At 39.9% G+C, this 15,950-nt stretch overlaps 1 long non-coding RNA gene across 3 annotated transcripts; it reads left to right on the forward strand.

Annotated features, from left to right (window-relative positions):
* The first annotated feature begins 1,551 nt into the window (after positions 1-1,551).
* On the forward strand, positions 1,552-5,812 carry LOC112450375. Of its 3 annotated transcripts, XR_005234475.1 has the most exons (3): positions 1,552-2,274; positions 2,590-2,684; positions 5,403-5,812. It is a non-coding gene; the product is annotated as an uncharacterized LOC112450375 (long non-coding RNA). The 3 variants fall into 3 exon arrangements; XR_003038968.2 differs by lacking the exon at positions 1,552-2,274 and having other exon boundaries at positions 2,465-2,684; XR_005234474.1 differs by lacking the exon at positions 1,552-2,274 and having other exon boundaries at positions 2,465-2,684; positions 5,406-5,812.
* Positions 5,813-15,950: the final 10,138 nt, after the last annotated feature.

A 15,950-nucleotide genomic window follows, 5' to 3' on the forward strand; every position in this document is an offset into this window, starting at 1 on the left:
GACCTGTCCATATCAAGACCCAGCCAGTGTGGACGGAGGCCTTTTAACCTCACTGTGATCTGTGATTCACTCTGACCAGGAGCACAGCAGCAACACAAACAGCACAACGACAAATAAACACCACACTGAGCTCCACATATACATTAGGACATCCCATTACTGCTGCTGCAAACTGCAATTCTTCATGATCACCCAAGAAGTCCGGGGGCTAATCTTTAATTATACAGTGACTTCAAGCAGCCTTTGTTCTCTAAGGTTGTCTTTTGTTCAGAATGGAAGAATCATTTGAGCTGAGTCAGGACTTTTATAAATAGCTCTGACTGTGATAACATAACTCCTTCTCAGAAGGGCTGATGAATCTCCCTGCAGCCACTATCAGACGTGAGGGAGAGCACTGCTGCCCCCTGGTGGACAGAAAACAACAATTCTGTATTTCTTTACATTCAAAATTGGAAAATCTCGCAAATCCACCAAGTTTAGCCAACATTTTCAGTCATGAAGACAATGTTCGCTTGCAGACTCTCAGCTCTGTTAGTGCAGATATAACTGGATGGAAACATCCATAGGAACAGGAGTATTTCTTAACATTTTACATTTAGTTTGATAGTTTAACCTCTGTAGTTTGTGTCATTCTTTTGTTCAACTTAGCTGATTAGATCACAGGTGGTGGGAGTTAAAATTGTCTCTTATAACTCCATGTTATTATAGTTCACTGTATTATTTATATCTAAACAAAATGTAAAAATTTGTAAAATAAACTTAAATTCTTAGACATCCAACATATCAAATAATGCTTTTTATGCTGTTATTAGTTGACCAATTGTTTAAAAAAATACCATCATGTTTGGTTGCTGGTCCACAACACAGTGGACCCTTATAGCTCACCTGCGGATGGTGGGTCCACAAGATGGTGGTTCTTTGTAGCTTGTTTGGGCTGTGCCCAGGCAGAGCCCTGGGTCAAGCCTCAGCCACTAATACCTCTACAGCACGGTACAGGTGGTTTTCCAATACACTTCCGTACAGTTCTAGTGGGTGGGTTCTGGGCTGTCCCAGAGTCTGGAAATTGTCGTCATGTGCCTTTGCCAGCTGGTGGCGGTAATGCTCCAAAGCTTTTTGTCAGCCACCATTAAACGTAGTAGAAGAAGAAGAAGACCGCGGACACAACAATGGAGGACATGGTCGTATTATAAAACATTTTGCTCAGTCTGTGGCTTTTCGCAAGACGCCAAAGTTCAAGAATGTCGCTCCACTGATTGCAATGAAAAAATGGCGCATCGAGTTGTTGTGAGGGTAGCTCGGACGCAACCAGTGACTCCACCCCCTAACCAATCAGAGACCGTCAGTGTTCTGATGTCGCATTTTCAAGCCAGCACTGTACGCTTAGAACCTCGACAGAGTTGGTACTAAAAAGGGGGATAGTTCCATGAATCCTGGATAATGGAAAAGGCGTGGAACCTTGCCGTACCGTGCTGTAGAGGCACTAGTGGAAAAGAGGCATAGGTGCTCACCAACCAGCCTCTCCCCCAGGCCTGGCTCCAGGGCGAGGTACCGTTATCCCTAGTTTGGTCGACGTATCTTCTTTCTTTGGTCTTGAAACTATTGGAAGGGTTTTTAAGTCACGTTTTGCTTAGAACCAATTTGCCGGTGTGTCATTTATCTCAGGAGGGGCTCTGCTGACTTTGATCTTGACGCCCGTGATTGCTGCTGTTGTCTTTGTGGCTGTCACAGCTGTCCAGAACACGCTCGCTGACTTTGGAGAAGACAAAAGTTGACCAGAGCACCAAGTGTGACTCACCGGTGCACCAGTCCCGTCCCCTGTCTACATTGATTTGTATGCAGCAGCAGTTTTACCCCCCCCCCTCTGATTAATGCATGTTTATGAGATACTGCGTTAAACCTGTCATTGTCCAGATACCCCCCCTCCTCTAAGTTAAATGTGTATATTTTCCTCCCTCGGTCTCTCTGACTTCATTTTCTCACAGAAGTGCTTTGCTTATACGACGGGACAATGCAGAGCAAGCTGGGAAGCAAAGGGGGGGTGAGAGAGATGCTGCATCGGGCAATAAAAGTGTCATTTTCCCCCCTCCTTTATAAACAGGTCGTAATGTTGAGATGAGCCATTGCCTATTATGGGATCTGCCAAAGCCTGTGACGTCAGTAAACATTTAAAATGTTCTGTGCAGAGGCCTGCTCTTATAACCAATGAGGAGTATGTTTTAACAAGCCGCTGAGGGCTGCGGGGAGTCTGGACTAGCTCGGCCCGCGGTAACCCAGGTAGACAACGCACTTGTTATGTTTAAACTTGGAAACGCACTCAGGTCCAACACTTATCAAGCTGTCTTGAGAGGCCCAAACTTTGGATCATGAATATTACAGAGGTTATGGGGTTATGGGACAGCTTTATTACTCTGACAAACACCATTTCTCAGGGGAGGGAGGGAGGGGGGGGGCTGAGCTGGAAAGACAGGACAGCCATATGCCTGCCTCTTCTGCTTTGGAAAACAGGCTGTTGAACTTTTTAACTCTGCTGCATGACTTCTGATTCACCTTTAGTTTGCACCGCCTGACCCACAGTGTCGCTGCAAACAGGCGCTGCTCTTCGGACGCCATGATTCAGCGCGCAGTCAGACCGACGGAGCGTGGAGGCTAAAGGGCCGCAGGAATCTGGGGGAGAAGTGTCTGAGGTATGGCAAGCTGGTTGCGTATTTATTTGACATCCTTCATATCAAACGTCTACCAGTCCATGGCTACACTGCACTAGTTGCACATTTGGTTGCACTCGGTTAACTCTTACTAGTAGGACTATTCTGCCAACTAGTGGCACTTTTGCCCAACTGTTGGAGCAGAAGTCACACCAGTCAGCCATCTTGCTGCACCTGTAGCCCAAAAGTTCCAACTAGTTGTCTTTTTAACGCATTAAAGAACCACTGGACCAAACTAGTCAATGACTGTGTCGTACAAGTTAACGAGTAAGCAACAAAAATCCTTATATATTAACTAGTCAAAACAAATTATGCTTACTAGTCAACTAGTGATAATCAAATGTGAGAGGCCTAAAATTTGAAGTCATAGACTAGTAAACTCTACAATGTCAACTTGTCGACTAGTGCATCTACAATATTGACTAGTTACTAGTAAGGCCAAATTTAGTTACATTATTTGACTAATTAATATTTTATTTGTCACTCTAGTTGATTAGTTCAGACAAAATCCTGTTAACCGGTCGACTAGTGTACCTAAAACATTGACTAGTTAACTAGTAAGGCCAAACCTATTTGCACTAGTCAACTAGTTGACATTTTTTGGTGCACTAGTTAACTAGTAAGGACAAAAATATGAAAACTAGTCAAAAAGAGCACCTAAACTATTGACTAGTTAGCTAGTAAGACCAAATTTAGTAGCACTAGTCAACAAGTTAACTAGTAATGACAAAAATGTGTCAAATAATTGACAAGTGACCATTTTAGAGTTTACTAGTTGATTTCTTAATGTTTTAGGTTGCACTTGTCAACTAGTAGGCATAATCTGTGTTGACAAGGCAACACAACGGTTGACTAGTTTGGTCCAGTGGCTCTTTAATGCGTTAAAAAGACAACTAGTTAGGACTTTTGGGCTAAAGGTGCAGCAAGACGGCTGACTGGTGTGACTTCTGCTCCAACTAGTTTGGTGAAAGTGCCACTAGTTGGCAAAAAGTGCTACTAGTAATGGTGTTTGTTGAACTACAACCAAATGTGCAACTAGTTCAGAGCAGCAGAGAACTAGTAGGCAAAAACGACGCTTGACACAAAGGATATGGAATAAATACACAAAGGCCTTGCCGTAGTTGCGTTGCCTTTGAGGACCTGACTTCTTTTGAAGGCTTTTCAAAGTTCTAGCTTTTACAGCAGTTTCTTGTTTGCTCTTTAGGTGAAAATGCAGATTTTTGTCATAATGCAGGTGGTGAGCTCTAAGAGAAAGAAAGACCTGAGGGAACGAGGAGTAACAAGTGCGGAGGAGGAAGTGCTGAGAGGACGCCTCCCCTCCATATGCTCAATACGCCTCGTCAATATTTATGCAGCTCATGTCCACTTATCTTCTCTTCAGATGGGCAGTGGTGATGCATTGTAAATTTATACATACCTCTCATTAATCTTCTGTGCAGGGAAAGAAACAACAAGTCATTTATTATTTTGGAAAGTAACACTGCGCCCTCATGTGTTCACAGGAGGCACTGCATACCGTGAATCTTGGTTCCTTTAGGTTCTTTGAAATTAATCAATAATTTATAAAAATGTATTTAAGTTTTAAACACTTGAACACATGATTTAAATGTCTGCACATTGATAAGAAGTTTCTACTTTTATGCAGAGATTTTACTAATGATCCTGAGGGTGTTTTAGTTTTGTCATAGAGACATTAAAAATAAAATTCTGTCATGAAATGTTCCTTTTATCTTTAGAACATCTGGAAAATCACCAATAAAATGTACTTCACTTGGAGAAAAATGCTCATCTTGACTAACTTTATGTGCCAAAGACTGGAAGAAATAAACCTACAGTCGTAAATTTGCAAGACATAAAAAAAAGAAAGAGCATTTTTATTCCAAATGCTTACAACTGAAATGTTTTGTGGGCAACATCAACAACAGCGATAATAATATTGACAATAAATGCGTTAATAAAATGAACATTTTCTCATTTGATGCCTTTTAAATCTGCAGCATTAAAGACTGAAACACTGAAGGAACATTTATTTGAAATAAAATGTGGGAGAACCTGAGGAACCAACAGGTGGCAGAAAAATGGTTCTCAAAGTTGGGATTAGGGCCCCAATGTGGGTCACCCAACACCAAATAAGGGTCCTTGGCTAATCTCCAGATATCAACTTACATTTAAAATTGATTTTTTATGGTATATTTTCACCATAATAATAAAAATAAGAAGTCATGAATTGATAAAAACAGAATCACGGATGTTAAGATTGTTTGTGATGACATTATGCTCTTATTTTTTATCATTTTTATGTAAATTTAAACAGGCAATAGATGAGGTCACACACATCTGTCACTATTATTTTATGGGTCAAAAGATGGACTTTCCAGAAAAAGCTGGAGGAATTTCCCACATTACGAAAATATTTTAGTAGTTTAATGCATAAAATTACACATCTTTGAAAAATAATGAATTTACTGAGTAAAAAAGGCTAATCCGTTGTTTGTAATGTCTCTTAAAGGAATTTATTTCAGGTTTGGATCCAAACGCTGAGATCATTTCTTGAGTTTTAGGATTAAAGTTAATGTTTGACTCAAAGCCTGTCTCAGTTTTACTCCCGATTTAAGTCCAGTCCCTCAGGACGTGGAAACCTTTTAGGCGGATTACTTGTTTTTCAGTTTTATCCTTAACTTTTTTTTTTTTTTCTGTCAGCAGATAAACTGTTTTACGACACGGAGAAGCAGAAGCCACAGCCTTTCTGCTTCACACAGAATTCTCTTCACTGAGAGTCCGAAAAGGAATCTGTTTGTCTCCGTTGTGCGATAAAGAAACTTTTCTTCGTCTTCTTCTTCTTCAGTGAGGGATGACAGAGACGTATGGTACCTCTGAGGAAGAACTGGACAGGATGGAAAACCGGACTCTGAAAGCTCCCTGGGTGATTCCTCGAGGAAGTGGATCCTTCTGGCTTTTAGCTACCTCCGAAGACGACATAAATTAAAACATCATTTGTGCATCATAACCCGAACATTCAACAAGTCCAGAAGGTCTGACTCCCATGAAACTGCTCGAGAGGATGAAAAAAAAAAAAAAAAAAGACTTCTCACTGGAAACAAGTCTTTATCGTCGATAAATCAAAAAGCAAAATGGAAAAAGGGAAATTACATTTATTATATTATTTATCGCCTTACTGGAAAAAAACTGAGTAAGCTTTAAAGCATGTTGACATCGGGAACATCGCATGGAGAAAACATTAAAACAAAAGCAACATTAACAAGAAGGGTTTATAAAAAAATATATTGCTTTGTGCTTTGGGCAGCAGATACAAATAAATACAGGCAGTCAACAAAATAAGAGCGTTTTTCTGTCCTGTTTATTTCCCACTCTGACATGTTATTCATTTTCCCTTTTTTCCTGTTGCAGTTGTTTGATCTAATATGATCTATACACAACTTATTTGCATTTTGGGGCTTCTCAGCTGCTTCTCTTTTTTTATATTTATCCCCTGCTGCCAAAAGTCAGCGTAGTGAGCTAAAACTTGGCATTGTAGTAGCTGAGACTGATCCCCAACACATATTCTGAGGGCTAGGAGATTGCACAAGGTCTTTGCTTAAAATTCTTAACTTTGTGTGTCTGTTAGCAAAATATCTCATGAGCCACTGGATGAATTTTAATGAACCTTTCAGGAAATAATCACTGGACACAACTCTCCACATCATCAAGTTAATCCAGTGGAAGATGGCTGCCACAGCTAATTAATATTACTCAACAAAAAACTCAGTAACTCAGTCAGTTTTACAGATATTGACTTTAAATTTGGTGTGGTGGTAGCTGAGAGTCATCCACAGCACATACTTTGAGCTCAGTCTAAAACTCGGGCATGAAAGGAAGCAGGTGATTAAAATAATTTTAAAAAAGTTGTATTAAAGCTCCCCAGTTCACAACAGAGAGTCACTGATGGAAGAAAAGTAGATTTGGTTCATTGTTTTTGTGCTCAGAAATGTTAAACTGACAACAGAGATTTAGTTCCCCTCACGTCTCCGAGTCATTAAAGCATTTGTTCAGTCCTCCTTCATGACTCGGTGTTTCCCTGCGCTTCATCCCTGACATCCTCCCTGGGCTTGTAAAGGAGCTTTAATAGAGAGGAATATAAATCTGCAAGTGACAAACTCCAGTCTCTGCGGAGCTGAAGGAGGGGGGGGTTGGCGAGGCAGAAACTGCTGCTCTGTAAAACCAGGACCTCCGAAGAGTCTGTGACCCACCCCCCCACCCCTCCAACGCCAGCTGACCCCCACAACCTCACAGTCCGAGGGACACGAAGGTCCAAGTCTGAAGGTGAGAGGCTGAAACTCCAGGAGCTGAACAGCAGCTTCCACACAGAACAAAACGTTTCGGGTCATTCCTGAGATTTTCCTTAAATCTGTCTGGAGACGAACTGCCGGTAAAATGCTAAAATGTACATTTACTTCATCACATTTTGCTCATTCTGTGCAGAGCTGCAAAAACCCCCAAAATTAAAACAAAGTAATTACAACATTTATCATGATTTAAATGCATCGATTAAAGCAGGTTTTGACTTTGAAATCCAGCAAAACTAGCAACCTAAATGAAATGACAAAAAGAGTGTTAGTATAATTTGATGGTTTTCTATAACAGTTTTAACTACAATCATAAAAAAATAGTTTAATTTAACTGTGTGCTGAAATGTCAGAAACAGACTTTAATACTTTGCATGTTTTTATTTCTACACTGCATTAAACTTTGACTTATTATTATTTAAACTGATGAATAAATCATTAAAATATACTAATCTTGTTGTGCAGCTATTTAAAAATAGGAGATATTTGATCTTTAAATTAAATATAACAAATGTATTATTTTAATTTCAGCCGACATGATATAGCAGTATAGTTTTTATTTTTAAATCTCTGATTATTTGTTGGATGCCTCAGGCTCAGCATGAAATCTGACCAGAGCAGCGTAAAAAACCCACATTTTAACTGTAACTACAGGAGAATAAAAGAAAGTAAATAAAACGCCTATTCTAAAGTTTTATACTGTCAAAAAAATAAAATCAAAGAAAGACAAACAGAAGTGTCAACTATAGGTTTAAAGTTTTATTCTGTGTCAATAATCTATATGTTCAGAATTAAGAAAATGAGGACAAAATTTTATTCCCCTTCACCTTCCTACAAAGTGACAAGAATGACAGAATTTTACCGAAAACTAACATTTTTTTTTTTTTTAAGAAAGAGTTTGTTGATCCACGGAGGACCGTTCACACACACACACTGATGATTCACTGTAATGCATGATTTTAGTCTGTGGGAGGAGGAGGCTGGACCGGGAGTCGAACCTGTGACCTTCTGTTGACCACTGTGTAAAAAAAACAATTTTATTTATAAAAATCATTCGCCACAAGATTTTAACATTTCGCTACATTTAGATACAAAAACAATAATGCTGACTGAGGAGGGAGTATTATAAGAAATAAGGAGTAAATATATTTAAACAGAACATGTTTGTCAGATTTTAAAAAAGTCTCAACGTCAGAAAAAGCAACAAAATGAACAAAACCCGAATTATATCATTAATAACTTCAGTTCAAATGATTTAAATGAGAAAAATCTGGTGGTAAATATTTCAGCAGCACTCTGGTTGTCCTGTACAGTAAATCAGGATCATTGTATGGACTGATATAAAGAGTTAAATAAGGACATTAATCAATAATTATCAACTTCTTACTGCTCCTTTTCAAACAGGAAAAGATCTTTTTGTTTATTTTGAGGTGCAATCTATGGAGTTTGATAGATATTATGATTTTAATATGACAGTTCCTACATTTCATGTTTGTTTTTGTTTCTTAACATTTCTTTCTTAGTTTTAAATATGTTCCAACTCAATTTGGAAAAAGATCATTGCTCGACGTCAAAGCAAAAAAAATGACAAAAACGGTCAACTTTCCAAACCGGAGAGTTCCCTGGTTGTCCATGAGGTGGCGCCGCAAACGCTGCCATGTCTCCGAAGTTGCCAAATCGATTCTGAGCGGCCTTTTAACTTTTAAAGCAGCCGATCCGACTCCCCGGCTGCAGGGCTGCAGGCTGTAAATGTCCGGTTGGATTCCTGATAAACCTAACAGGCCCACTTCCCGAACGAATCGCCCCGCTCCACACTGTATCGGCTCTGGCAGACAGCTCGAGCAGCTTCCCGGCTCCACCTTTCGCTCGGGTCGAGTTTGGCCCCGAGGTTTCCATTCCCCAGCTAGCAGCTGTGTTTTGAGTCATTTACAGCTCAGCTGACATCTCTGGGCTAAATAACGGATTAGATGGTAATGAAATCATTTCTTCTTTTTTTAAATTTTTTTTGCTGAGACTCGGCTGTTGGGGAATTGGAGGATTCGGTGGATGCAACAGCTGACAAAAATGCCTCTTTGACTCCACACTGTGTTGGAAAACTCATAAAATGGCCGAGAGGAAGATGTGATCACATCTTCATTCGTCAGGCGGAGACGATCACAGATAAAACTGATGAAGCCTTTAAAAACTGGCTTTACTTTGGGGCCAAAAACTAAATGTTCCCGCTCCAAATTTGATTTGTTCTTGCTAACTAGTTCTACATTTCTGTCACTGAGTTCTCTTATGAGAAATTCTTGACAGAATGCATATCGCCCGCCGCCTTTCGTGCCACATTTTAGACGAAAACCATCTTAGGTTGAGAAATGACAGAGTTGTAGCCATTATATAACATATTGTTAATGACTCTCAGCTACTACCACTTTAGATTTTAGCAAAATATATGTAAAATTCACCACATTAGACCCATTCTTGTGTTGGCTAATGTTGAATAGCTGTGGCGGCCATCTTAAATTGGGTTGACTTTAAAGGCTAATCAGTTGTAGATGTCCAGCCAATGATTAATCTCTGAGAGTTTCTTTCAAATTCATCCAGTGGTTCATGAGATATTTTGCTAACAGACAAACAGGGTTGACTTAAACTGTTAATGGCAAACTTTTAGGCAAAGATGCGACGCAGTGTAATGTGCTCCGAGTACATGTTGAGGACAATGCTCAGCTACTACCACACCAAATTTTAGCTTTTCATCTATAAAAGCGGCTGAGTTATAGCTGGTCTGTGTTTTATAAGGTCAGTTAGCTATGACGGCCATCTTGAATCGGGTCGAGTCCAAAAAGTAATCAGTTGTTAATGTCAACGTAATGATAACTTTCTGAAAGTTTCATTAAAATCCCTTCAGAGGTTCCTGAGATATTTTGCTAACAGACAGAAAGAGTTAATTCCAATAGTTAAAGGGACCTTTATAGCCACAGATGTTGTGCAATCAGTTAATGCTCAGAATGTAAGTTGTGGATCACTCACAGCTACTACCACACCAAAGTTTAGCTCAATATCTGTAAAATTACTCAGGTTACAGTCATTTTAATGCCTGCTAAAATTGCTTTGCTGTGGCAACCACTCGAACCGGTTTGACTCTAAAAGTTAACCAGTTGTCGGTGTACATCCAACGATTACTTTCTAAAAGTTTTAAGAAAATCCCTTCAGTGATTCCTGAGATATTTTGCTAACAGAACGCAGACACAGCCAAAAAACCCCCAACTCTTCAGCTTCCTCATGCTGTCATTACAGGAGTGTTAATAAAACACGCAGGGCACCATGACAACATGATTTACTGTTCATAAAGTTACTTTAAATGCTGCTTGGGTTTAAAACTTTCAGGAAACTTTGCCCCCCCCCCACCACCACCACCTCCGCCGTGAAATCACCGGGCCTCCGTGAGGCTTCATCGCGCTGGGTGGCACGGCTGGTACGGCGCTGGAAAGCATTACCTCTGCCTGGTGTTAATGGACTTACTTAACTCCCGGGTCCTGACTTGTGTTTTCCAGCGAGTTAAAGTGTCAGTCGCCACAAATCAGCATCTGGTGTCGGCCGTGGGGGCTGCCGGGGGGGGGAGAGGGGGCGCGGGGCCTCCACGCGGGCTCTCTTCCCTAATGGTTTGTTCCCTGGAACCGTGAAACTGGAGCCTTCAAACAACTCCCAGCTCCCACAACCAGCACACACACACACACACTCACACGAGTTAACCTGCTGCCATGTAACATCTAAGGGCCACTCCCACACAAACACACGGCCCCTCGTGTTCACTTTGGCAAACATTTAGCCGACTAAATAAGTTAGGTAATCGCACAGCCCTGCAGCCTCTGGGCTACAGAGGAATTTCCATATTACAGCATCTGATACTCCCTGTTCACAGCTCTCCTACGCCACTAATGCGAGGCCCTGGCCAGGCGGGCCGTAACGGGATCCTGCTGCAGATGCAGCGAGGAGCGGAGTGTATGAGTGAGAAAAGTGCTGTTGGTTATGCAGACTGTACTTATATATATATAATTTTTTCATTAGAGCTCATTAGGACAGCAAATAAATCACTACTCCGTCTCATTTAGGCAAAAGGCCTCTGGAGGTTGTGGTCTTTCTGTGATTTAGAACAGCCACGAGGTGCTGCTCGGTTGAAACGTGGCCCGGAGGAAAGAGGAGCTAAAATTACTGCGGCTTTAACGGTGTCATTAAAAATGTGCAGTCGTTAAGAGCACTCCATCAGTCCGGCATGTGATATCGTCTACTGACGACGGACAGGAGAATCAAAATCCACACTGTAAAACCAGCCCCCCCCCCCCCCCTCATTTTTTTGTTTTTACTCCAAATCTGGTGCCTACATTACCCATAATGCAGTTAGAGGCCGATTGTTTCAGCTCCAAGAAAACAAATGAAATGAAACCTTCAAGAAACTCTTGGAGTCTGATCAATGTGGGGTTGTTTTTGGGGTTTACACAATTTTCTTCTTGCATTCCTGGTTTTCTTATTCGTTTTCTTGATTCAACAGAGACATGAAGGATAATCTTAGCGACGATTCGACCCCAAAAACAAACAGAAGGTGACAAAACGTTGCAGATAAACAGTAGAATTTGATGTCATACGTGAAAAAACAATACAATGAAATACAAAACGGTTTTGGCAGACATGTTGCTCTCCTGATAATTTGTGAATCTGGTGAAAATTGTAAGAAACGGAGGAATTACAGTAAGGTTTTTCTTTAACCATCCACCCTGGCAGTGATGTTTACTACACTTGGATTAGCCGTTAACTAGTCTGAACCAAAGAGATTTACTGTCACCTGAACAGGAACTTTCCTGCAGGTATGGATAAACATACAGCATGTTTCATGAGCTATATGTCTAATATATGTTATGAGTGTAAATGTATCCGTGTGTACATATATTTGGTTTTACTACACATTTTATTTTATTGATTTTGTTTTACTTTAGACCTGAAGATTTATGCAAATAAAATGGACAATAAAGTTTTGCTGTTCTACTCATAAAAATGCCTTATTATAAACTTTTACGTCATTGTCAGTTTATTATATTCAAGCAAATTTAGTTCGATATCCCTGCACGGGAAGCGCTAAAGCTAGATGCTGCTGCTATTTGCACTCGCAAACAACCATATAATTTTATGCAAAAAAAAAAAAAGCATGTAATAAACACTGATGGTGGCGTAAAAGTTTGTAAAACAGTGTCAAGGTGAAGCAGTTGAAACCTGTTGTTTTAAGGTTTTGGACAGACTAGCCGTTAGCTCATCAGTCGGGTCAGAGGGAAGCCATTTCTCCAAACTGAGGCTGTATCTGCAACAGGTAAGATAATAACTGTTTATAACCTTTCCGCAGGGCCCCAATCCAAAAGATCTGAACTGCTGCCCTAAACAAAATGTATTTTTTTAATAAATCCAAGTATAAAAAAAGAAACAAAAAGGGCTTCATGATTATTGCAGACACCCGGGTCATTAATATCCACTTTGTTTTAGTCACATGTGTGCCTGGCTTGGATCTTATTCCAGTTTGCCTGTGAGGTTTTATGATTTTTAACTTTCTGTCCTGAATAAAACCCAATAATTGCCAACCTTCTCTGAAGAGAAGCCCCTCACCCCTGCACGTCTCCTGCCACATGGATTAGGTTGAAAAGCAAAGCAAAGACAGGAGGTCCCAAACAGCTGCTGTAAGTTTCTAACAGAAAACAGANGCTGTCGGTCCGGTCATCCCAACACACTTGGACGTGTTCAGCAAGAACACAAGGAAAAGTTGAATCTCTCTGCCGTTAAAATGTCAAAAAGATGATGTTGGCAAAGAAAAGTTCTTGCATCTGCAGAAAATATGCTATTCAGAAATAAAGAGGAAATCTTAGATTTCTAAAATCCTTCTGTTATGTTTTTGGCATTCATAAAGCACGCATGGGGACGTCCCCTGAACGTCAAGATGTTTCTTTTCCTTTTTTTTCCCTGCAAAATAATAATAATAAAAATTGTTGAAAAAAAGGCACGAAGCTGCCCAGCCGTCAGGTGTCTTCAGACAGTCCACTTTCCCCTCACCCTTTAAATCTCCCTCGATCCCCCTCTGCTGCTCCTGGGGTCGTGTTTCAGCAGTTTTCTGTGATTGTAATCAAATCTGGTTTTTATATTTTGGAGCTTTTTCTTTTCTTTTCTTTTTTCACTCTCTCTGTCTCTCTTCCTGAAAAATGTCCCGAAATTAGATCCATAAAATATCTTCAACAGAAGCAATTAGCTGCAGGGTTTGCCTCATCATACAAAAATGTGCGTTTTTATGCAGTCAGATCACAATTTTCAGTTTATTTTGGTGGTTTAAGAAAAAAACAAAACAAAATAACATGAATACACACCCTATTTCCAAGCACACATGTGTGAAAAAACAATTTTAAATACGCGTTATAAAAAAACCTACCATTTATGTCCTTAAACTGACTAAAAAGGTGTAACAAATGCTTATTTTACCCTTTGTACAGATCATTATATTAGCGTATTTATTTTTGAGAGAACAGAAAAATATAAAAAAATGAAAAACTAAATGGCTTCTTCACAGTTTTTACCAACTTTATTACAAAAAAAGTATCCAACACTTAATATCACACCTAAACCATGTAGTCATAAACAATATCTCAATGATTTTTATTAAATTTCTAACTCCTTATTTAGATAATTGCATCTAACAGTAATGTTTTTTTATAATGTTCTTAATTATATGTAGTATTTTAATGAACTTGGACATAATTTCCCTGCAGTGTCTTGAAGTGTTTAAAACAACATGCAGTGTCTCTGTGTGTCCACTAGGTGGCAGATTTTCTAATCTAATTTAATGCGAGACATTCCACAGAGGAGACATTTAAGAAAGGTTCAGTCCTGACATCTTGGTGAGGATGAAGATGATGACTGTTGAACACATGATGAAACTTTATACAGAGCCTCTGAAGCTCTCGCCTTAATTAACATCAATATTTTCTATCGCCAGCGTTCAGGAATTTCTAGTTGATAACATGAGTCAGTGCTCCCCTCTCTGCCTCTAATAATCACTGCTGATGATGCGTCTGTAAATTAGCTCCAGTTATCTTGAGATCCGAGCAGCACAACTGGAAAACTGGACAAACAAGGTAATAATCAGCAGCAGCAGCAGCAAACAGGCGGACTTCCTGCACGAAGACAACCGCATTAATCAGACGCAGCACGACTGATTACAAGGAAACAAAAACACACAGAGTCCAGGAGCAGAGAGGACTTTCTCGTGTCCTGAAGATAAAACACAGATCGAAGTGTGTTCTGCTTGTGTCACTCACTTTGACACTTAAAAAGCAACATTAAATTTCAGCTCAATATATGTAAAACGGGCTAAATTATAGCCCTTTCTGTGTTTCCTGAGGCAGCCATCTTGAATTGGGTTGTAGATGTTCATCCTGTGATTACTTTCTGACAGCTTCATTCAAATCCATCCACTGGTTCATGAGATATTTTGCTAACGCTACAGAGACCTTTGAGGAACATCTGAGGAAATGTGGTCCTGATTGATATATCTGCTTTCAGTGGTTTCCCTTGTACCTGATCATGGAAGAGTGGAGAACAACAACAACAAATAGAGGATTCTGACCTAAAAACTAAAACAAACCCAACAAAATCTTTTTCTTTCTTTAAATGATCACCAGCACGTCACGTCTTCAGCTAACGACTCGTTGAGAATCACCATGTTGGAGCAAAAATACTATTTTAGTTTGTCAGATTGGGTTTTTTCAGTCTTTTTCTTGAATTAAACTAAATAAATTTAAACAATTAGTTTTCTTGTGACAGGCTGCTAATAATAAAGAGCCCAAAGATGCAACATAAAATTGTTTCTTTAGCTAAAATGTCTGTTATGTGTCGACACAACACTGATTCAGGACGTAGATTGAATAATTGGACGATATTGGCCACTTAAAACAAAACAAACGAACAAACAAATAAAAGGAAATTGGTCATTTGGCTACTACCAAATAAGAAGATGAAGACACAGCAGCTTCTGTAGCCCACTGTTTTAAATTAAGCAATAATGTTGGGTTTTTCTTAAACAGGAAATACATATTAAGATTTTGGTGTTGAATGCAGAGCATTTGATGCTCTGATTTCTAAAAACTGGTATTTGGATCAACTGTAGAAAAATAAACTTATCTGTCAATCTGTACGCTAAGATTTAATGGCTGGATGTTTTATAGATCAGAGGTACACATGGCTGAACAAACAAACAAACAAACAAACACAAAATGTTCAGGTACTGGACTGCAAATAAGAGGGGAAAAAACAGCCAAAGTCTAAAGAAAAACCTTGAAGAACTTTGCAGGCCACTTTACAACAGAAGAAGCAAACAACATTTTCATCAACATCCAAACTTCGGGGGAGTTTTCATGTGACTCGCTCAGGGTTTTAATGATATTTTAGTTAGTTAAACATCATGTAAGAAGCCTCCTCACCATCCTCACAGAGTCATCTCGTCTCGTTTAAGAAGTTATTTTCATCGTTTGGGGCGAGGGCAAACAAATAACGGCGCACGCACGCAGAAGCACTCGCGCACACAAAAGGTACTGAGGATTGTTTTGGCAAGAGGCGAGTTTATTATTTTGTTTTATGGGTCTGGGTGGTGCTGGCGGTGCTGGGGGGAGGTTGTTTTGCAACTCTGCCTGTGATACTCCGGCTCTGTTTGTGAGCTTGTGAGAAAGGAAGCAGCAGTAAGATCAATACATCCTCTGCGCAGATTTCCAGCAGGGAGTGACGTGCGTGCGGGGAAATGAGCTGGGCCGAGGATACTTTGCTTGTTATGGGTTTGACATGAACTTGGCCCCCGGCCCCTCAGAATGTGATGAATGTATTATTTAATCTTCCTGTC

Source organism: Kryptolebias marmoratus, linkage group LG19 (genome assembly GCF_001649575.2).
Source record: "Kryptolebias marmoratus isolate JLee-2015 linkage group LG19, ASM164957v2, whole genome shotgun sequence".
In the NCBI taxonomy this organism is placed as follows: domain Eukaryota; kingdom Metazoa; phylum Chordata; class Actinopteri; order Cyprinodontiformes; family Rivulidae; genus Kryptolebias; species Kryptolebias marmoratus.